Here is an 8557-nt window from a genome sequence, read left to right as displayed (position 1 = left end):
AATCTTTAACTTAGGTTTCCCAAGCTCACACTCATTCTATGCTTGCACGACCTAATGAGCGCTGACTCCAGACTAGAGGCTGCAATGCCTCTCTTGGCAGTTTTCGAGTGAGCTGCATCAAATGGCAGTAATTCCTTCGCTGCCCTGGAGTGGAACATTAAACATAGGTGAAAATAGGGCAGGATCAGTTGCATGTATAAATACTGCAAAGTGTTCGCAGTAGGGACTTCGTGCGTGAAGGTCAAACCCTCATCAAGTCTTCTGAACTGGTCTAAAATATCAGTTTTCAAGTTAATCCCAGCCGCGGCGGCTCAATTTCGATGAAGGCGAAATTCTAGAGGCCCGTGTACTGTGCGATGTCAGTGCACGTTAAAGAACCCCAGGTGGTCGAAAATCCCCGAGCCGCATCCCTCATAGCCTGAGTCGATTTGGGACATTAAACCCCAGCAAACCAAACCAATCTTCAAGTCCTCACACTGCACATCATTCTTCCTAGCTAAAAGGATTAGAAAGTCATCTACAAACCTGAATACTTTCAAAATTTGCCAGCAATCTAAAGCCGTCGTCAAGGATTGGTCAATGACAAAAAAATGTTGCACAACACAGGTTCCACACATGAGCCGGTACATATACCAAGCCGTTGCAAGTAAAACCTGTTGACGTATGTTATAAAGGCGCTGTTCAGGTCAAATTCCAGCACAGTGATAAAACTGTCTCCCGTCATCTCTGCTCAGTTCTGAAGGAACACTTCTCCTTTTTCCTGAATGTATGTTTGATCTCGCGCCAGCAGCTCAGCTTGCGGGATCGTGTAAAAAAGGTCTTCTACAGCTGTTCTCCGTTTCATACATCATTAATTATCTACGATTATCTACGATAAACTATCTACGATTGCAAGACAAATCGTGCAGGCATTAAATTGCGTGAGCTCGCTGCACAGAAGCATCTTTCTCTATTGCGCGAGCAGTATCTGCGAAATGATTGCACACTTATTGCATGAACGATGCGCAATCGGATGGACTTAGAATGTCAGGTGCGCCGTTTGCGATAAACGCAACACCTCTGCTTTGTCGACACAGATTATCTGCGCCGTGTGGAATGCTATCACCGAGACCAAGTCTATTTTGAGAAATATGTCTTTTCGACTGAAAGTAACGACAAGGACATATATGTCCATAATATCATGCAGAAATGGGTTCTCTACTCCCGCTACATTAGGCCCGACCCCGGTTACTACAGTTCACTAGCAGCGCAGCCAATTTTACCATGCCACAACAAGAAATAAATGCTGTATTAAAACCTGTGTAAAGCGCGGCGCACGGCCACCCGCAGAACAGGCGGACAACGCTACATCCGCTCACCATCCAATAGGTGGCCCGATTTTTACCAGTCCACGCCTGAAGCAGATGCCTTGCGAACACCCCCCGCGCCTGCGTATATTGGTCGCCCATTGCCAAGCATATTAATACGAATTATTCGGCCACCAACTACTTTCAACGCAACAGAAAGAGGGATTGGCGCTAGTGTCGCTTGTTCGTGGCCTCTTGGGAGTATAGGAATTTTCACTCCCTTGGTTAAATGCCTCTCATAACAAGCCCCTCATTTTCCTTGTCATGTCTGCTTATACGCAAAACGCAAGCTTCACAGAAATTCCTAAAAAGCAGATGCATCGGGACTAAGGCAGAAGACCAGATTTAAGGGCGAGAGTTACAAAGGATTCCTTCCCGGGCCTTACAATGACATGGCGAGAAACTTGCATAGTTGCACAAGGGTTGCTTTATTTTGCTGTGTGCGCAAAAAAAAAAATATACCCTACGTTGCCCAATGGGCAGCATACATATTTACTTCCTCTCAGAGCACAAAACACTCATATTAGACTCGCGCCTGTATTCGGAAGGAAAAAAAACTTTAGTGCAATCTCAGGAATTTTGAAAAAGGCAAATAACTGCTTGAGGATATCAGAGAAGGTTAAGGAGAAAGTAAACTCTAATCGTCCACTCAACGTTTATATTTGAAGAAATAGCACCAATACCAGGACTCCGCCCTAGGGAACTAGAGCAGAAATTTCGCTACGCCTATAAACACTGGTAGCTGCGCCACTGCCGGCCCGCATTCCTTCTCCCAGCATTATGAGACTTTGATTGGGGCACGGCGACGCCGCGGCGCTTTGAGTGACCGTGTTCACTTGCTGCGGGCACTTTCTATGTTCGCGTGCAGCTGACGCCTCATGCGTCCGTCTCTTCGCGGGCGCGAGAATGTGTGCAGATCCCCAGCTGCTGCCCCAAGAGCCAGTGCTGTTCAGCGGTGGTCAGTTTAGGGATGACTGACGCGGCGCGCGGCTACCTAACGACGAGGAAGCGGCTGACTTCTTGGACAATCAGTAAATGACGCATGCGCTTAGCGTGTCTGTGATTTCTCACAGACTCGGGAGCGGTACGTGCAACATTGAAGCGCAAAAAAGCTTTGGAGTGGTAGGGTTTCCCGCGTTTAGAGCAACGAGCCTGTACGTAGGGTTTGGGCAGTACCGTATTTGAGGGCTCTACTTCAAGCGGGATTTTAATAAAACTCTGAGTCATAATAAATTCACTATAAGCGTTAACTACGACTGTACAGAGGGCAAAACGCATGTCTAGAACACGCTCTGAGCGTGTTTCGGGCATAACACGCGATAACTTTTACATACACATACACATATTCTTTATTTCTCTAAAAGAGAAAAAGGCCCCTGGGCAAAAAGCTACTTCAGAGTAGCTTGACTAGGCCCGGGGCCCATTACAAGGCAGCGGGGCATATAGAATTCGGACATAATAAAGCACAGCATCAATTTGACTAAGCACTGCAATTTCGAACGCAAAAAAAGACGAAACTTATAAGGGGTTGTTTTTTTTACCACTTAAATCAAATTGAACATGACACAATATAACAGGCAAGAAGAACAATAAATGATATCAAAATCAGACATCTAGAACACAACGCTACTAAATATTTCTAAGCGACAGACATAAGTACAAAATATGATGTTCACTATGAGATAATAGAAATAGGGAAGTAGAATTTTCTGTTTGTGAAGAGACACAGTCAGGATGTACAAGCATGTACACAAAACAATAGTTAAGAGAAAAAACTGTCATCATCCATACGACTAAGAAAATTTTTGATAAAAACATTTCTTTTACAGCCGGCATTCCCACACCACCATTCATTTGAATTAAGAACTAGGAAGCGCATGGTTTGCCTCCCATAGTTTGTGCGAGTCTGAGGTACCGACCATTGGTTTCTTTGACGTGTATATCTGGGTGGGTCTATTTTTTGTAAGGATGCAAGTTTGAGGAGGAATTTACTGCGGTGGGAGGTCGTGGATTTCATAAGAAGCAGGACGTTGTACTCTAACATTTTGTTGACTGGTAGAATATTGTATAGGATAAATAACGGTGGCGTATGTGTCATGTAATCAGCGGAGGAAATAATACGGATGGCCTATTTCTGCAAGATGAGAATGTGGTTAATATGTGTACGGGCTGCGGTCCCCCAGACTAAGTGGCAGTAGTTAATTTGAGAGTTAAATAATGCATGGTATATCAGTTTCTTAATTGCTACGGGTAGAATATCGCGACACCGACAGATGACACCTACAGTTTTGCTAAGTTACTTGTAAGATATTGAATATGGTCAGACCACTTAAGATGTTCATCAAAGATGACTCCTAGATTTTTGTGTTTGGTGACGACTTCAATGCTATTTGTGCCCAGAGTAAGTGACGTAAGTGCAGATACTGTGCGGTTTACTGGACGGAAGATTATTGCTTTAGATTTTGTGTTGTTGATTTTTAAGGAGTTCATACTGGACCAGTGCAGAACTTTTTCTAGAACAGCATTTCCTTTCTCAAGTAATTCATCTGCAGATAATCCCGAAAGACACAAACTAGTATCGTCAGCATAAATTACAAATTTTGCCATATCTGTAATCTGTGCCAGGTCATTAATATATAAAATGAAGAAAAAAGGACCCAGTATACTTCCCTGAGGTACACCACAGTTAATATGTTCAAAGGAAGAACAGAAGTCGTTAATGATAACACACTGTTGACGTTTATCAAGATAAGATGCCATCAGCTGTAATGCACTTCCCCTGACTCCATACTTTTCCAATTTGTCTTGTAGGATATGATGATTAATGCAGTCAAAGGCTTTGCTGAAATCAATAAATATGCCTAAGGTTAATAGTTTTTCTTCTATATTTTGTAGAATGAGTTCTTTTTGTGTCAGCACAGCAGATTCAGTTGATAGGCCTGGTCGAAAACCGAACTGGGAATCATCTATAAGGGAGTGTTGATTAGAGAAACGTTCTAAACGCCTCAGCAAGATCTTTTCCAGTGGCTTTGAAAACACGGGTAGAATCGACACCGGGCGGTAGTTGCTCATGTCATGCTTTGAGCCACCTTTATGAAGAATAATAACTTTCGCTTGCTTCATTTTATTTGGAAAAACACTGGCCGAAATGGATAGGTTAAAAATATGCGATAGACATGGTGCAAGAAGGTCGGCAATAAATTTAATTGGTTTAATAGTGAAACCCTCAGCGTCCAAGCTAGAGCTGTTTTTTAGTGCCATAAGCGTAGAGGAAACTTCAGATGGGTCAGTAGGCTGAAGAAACAATGAATTTCTCACTTGCTTTGCAATGCAGCAAGCCGCATCTTTATTGTAAGTAGTGTTTGGCAGGTTGATGAAGTATTGATTGAAGCGGTTTGCTAAGGCGGTACCCGTTACTGGCGATCCATCAATGACAAGTTCACCGATGTTCTCATTTCTATTTGAGCTATTGATTACCTCATTCACAGCCCGCCACATTAGTTTCGGATTGTCGCGCCTATTTTCCTGGAACAATTGTTGATAATAGCCTTGTCGTGCCCTTCGTAGTTCCGTATTCAGTGAGTTCCGAAACTTTTTAAAAACAACTAAATCTTCTTTGTTCCTGCCCACCGCAAATTTTTGATAAAGTTTATCTTTTGTTTTAATCTTCTGGTAAAGTTCAGGGGTAATCCAAGGTTTCCTTAATTTTTTTGTGTTTCCGCTTTGTTATCCACGGAAAATGGGAACAGTAGATATCCTTAAACTTTTCAATGAATGAATGGTATGCTTCGTTCACGCAGGTGTGATTATAAATATCTGACCAATCCATGTTCTGTATGGCTTGTCGAAACGAGATTAGGTTTTCATTACTGAATGACTGGAACTTTATAAAAGGATATGAATTACTCACACAACGGCGCATCTTTACGGACACAAAACTCGGACAGTGAGTGGTCACTAATATCACATGACAAAGTGCCAGCAGAATGAACGGTGATACCAACATTAACTATGAAAAGGTCAATGATGCTTAAGCTAGATGGCGTAATTCTTGTTGGAGAAGAGATCACATTAGTAAATCCATTCGATTCAATTATGCTGGAACATGGTAGTGATACTGGGCTCTTCTCATTCATATTAATATTGAAATCTCCACCCATAACTAAGCTGTATTGGTTTAAAGAGCAGAATTCTAGAAGATGGTTTAGATTTTGGCAAAAGAGATTATAGTTTCCACTAGGAGGCCGGTACACTACAGATATTATGTATTTTTTATGACGTAATGTTAGTATTTCATAGTTTTCTGTCGAGGCTGAAAGTTCTGCAATGAGTTCACATTTATAAGAAGCTTTTACATAAATGGCCACGCCCCCTCCTCGTGACAGCCTGTTTAAGTAGAAAAGTGAAAAAGAGTCTAAATGAATAAAGTCGCTTTCTTGTTGACACCAAGTCTCAGTGAACATATAGCAATCAAAACATTCCGGGAGGTCATTCAGGAGGCCATCAATCATCTCTTGTTTGTATTTAATTGAACGAATGTTAAGATGTAACGCTGTGAAAGAATCCTTTCCATGTACATAGGCCCTTAGCGTATTAGGCAGGACACGATCGAGATAGGTTTTTGCTGGCGTGATGCATTGCACTGTGTTATCAGGCATCTTGTTATTAAGTTCCATCATGTCAGCGCAAACGGCAACAATTTTCAGCGCTCAGTTTCCTTGTGAATTCGTCATTCTTTGAATGTCCTCATTGCATGTAATCTTGATGACCGAAGAAGTGTCTGTTTGTCGGGCAAAAATTTTTCCATTGCGCACCCAGACGTGCTTCCATTTCACTTCGCGTTTGCGCGCAGTGGCTTTACCAAGTAGGCGTTTTAGTTCTGGGCATAAGTGCTCGTTCACGAACACTGATTCCTCTGTGTCAAACCCAAGGTCTTTCCCAACTAGTCGTATTTGGCGAGCTTTGTCAAGAAAGCTGTCACGAGTCTGCCTGCGGGTAAACGGCACAAATATGTTTTTGACAGAGGAGTCCTTTGCCAATGGGACACGGTGAGCAACCTCGATACCAGAAGGATCGAAAGGAAGGTTCAGCTTGCTGGCAATTTTGGTTACAATGTCAGAAATGTTTTCAGATGAACTGTATGGGACGCCTTTGATTTCAATATTTGCATTGCGGGAATACTGTTCCATTTTTACAATTCGATTTTCATGGGCTTTCATTTGGTGTTCAAGGTCACTACATCGTGCTTCAAGTTTCTGGTTGGCTTCTTTCAGGGCCTTGTTCTCAGCCCGCATTTCCTCATATCCTTCGCTTATATAGCTCAGGCTCGCCTTGATCTCTCTCATTTCTTCTCTGAAGTCCCTGTCGAAAGTGTCCTTGAACTCCTTCAGTTCAGACCGAATCTCCTGTTTTAATTCTTCCATAAGTGCGGCAATTTCCTTAGGCATCGCTTAGTACAGGAAGCAATACAATACAGGAAACACTGGCAGCACTGGCAGCAACAGCTAGAACTCAGTAACCAAAATATAAAAGGCTAAGATTCAGCACCAACCTGCGTAGAAGGTTCGCAGAGAAAACTGTGAGCAGTTGATTTTCGCTGTCGCCGCTGCTGCCAAGTGACCGTCGGCTCGTTTTTCCGGTGGTTTTATAGCATTGCTGTTAGTGGCACAGCCAATCCCGTCGATGATAGCTTGATGTCATAGGCCCGCAGCGGCGCTTGTGTAGGGGGCGGCTGGCGTCCAACAAAGCCATAAGATTTGGTTAAAATGGTCTGGATGTAAACATGTGCAGTTAAACGCATAGAATTTCATCGTCATTTTTTGCTTTCTTGGTCGCAGCGGCTTTAGGAACTCCGGAACACACGGTTTGGTTGTTCTAGGCATGCGTTTTGCCCTCTCTACGGGGTACCGCCTGGGTAAGCACGGTAATGGAGGGCTGTGTTATTGTAGTGAACGCACAAGCCCTACGCCCGCGCTAAAACCATATTTTTGAACCACCTGGGACTCATTAGCGCGCACCGACATTCTAAACGTGTTTTTGTAATTTGTCTCCATGGAAATGGGCATCATTCGACCCACGACCGTGGACTCAGAATCCTCGCGCGAAAGCCACTGAAAGACCGCGGCCGCTGAAAGACACACTGAAAGAAAAAAGTATCAGAGCGAGCTGAGAAAATACAAAACACCATACGTAGATACGAATAAAACCTGAAGCGCATTTGTGCCGCAGTTTTGTTTGAAGGCAGCTTTGAATGAGTCTTTTTTTTTGCAGACATCACGTGCTTATTTACTCCCGACAAAAAAAAAATTCGGTTTGGCAAAAACAGCACGCTTTTGCGCACTTTTAATAAAGCCTCGAACACGAGCTGCGCTTTCTTTACAGAAAAAGCGCGTGCAAAGAAAGATTTTTTTGACTAGCACGAAAGCTAGCCGGCCTTCCCGATAAAATGCGAAGAGTCGCTCAGACAAGGCGCTGTCCAATGTCGTCGGCAGCGGCTTCCTGCCAGGTTCTCTGCCGTTTACATTTCTTGAAGTGTGCAAGGTATACAACATAGCCACGTGACGTTAATCGTGAAGCGCTACGTTAATTTTGTCGAGGCAGGGTGAAGGTTCGTCAGGAATCTAGGTGATTACCAATTTGCGCCTGCGCCCCCGCCACACCCGTATAGATAAGACGCCCTAGATAACAAAGGGAATTTCTTGGTCCGGCCAGCATGGTGTCGACTACCTCCTATACGATCTGATACACAAGCTATGAACACTACTACCGGGCACGTTTAAGGCATGGATGGCCGTCGGTTGGTTTGGTTTATGGGGTTTAACGTCCCAAAGCGAATAAGGCTATGAGAGACGGCATAGTGGTGGGCTCCGGAAATTTCGACCACCTGGGGTTCTTTAACGTGCACTGACATCGCACAGTACACGAGCCTCTAGAATTTCTCCTCTAAAGAAATTCAACCGTCGCGGCCGTGATCGAACCCGCGTGTTTCGGGTCAGCAGCCGAGCACCATAACCACTGAGCCACCGCGGCGGCCGCTGTCGGTTCGTTGAGAGATGTTATTAGGAATCTATATATATGAGCCAACAATTTATAGTCATCAGCATTGGGGCCCATTATATTCTGTGGGATGAACCTGTGGACAGACATGCAGGAACAGGTGAAAACCATGTCCCTTTCCGAAGCAATGCATATGTAGAAGAATCCATTCTGTC

This window comes from Amblyomma mixtum, chromosome 10 (genome assembly GCF_055824585.1).
Source record: "Amblyomma mixtum isolate Tamu chromosome 10, ASM5582458v1, whole genome shotgun sequence".
Lineage (NCBI taxonomy): Eukaryota > Metazoa > Arthropoda > Arachnida > Ixodida > Ixodidae > Amblyomma > Amblyomma mixtum.
Note: the sequence above shows the minus strand (reverse complement) of the source record.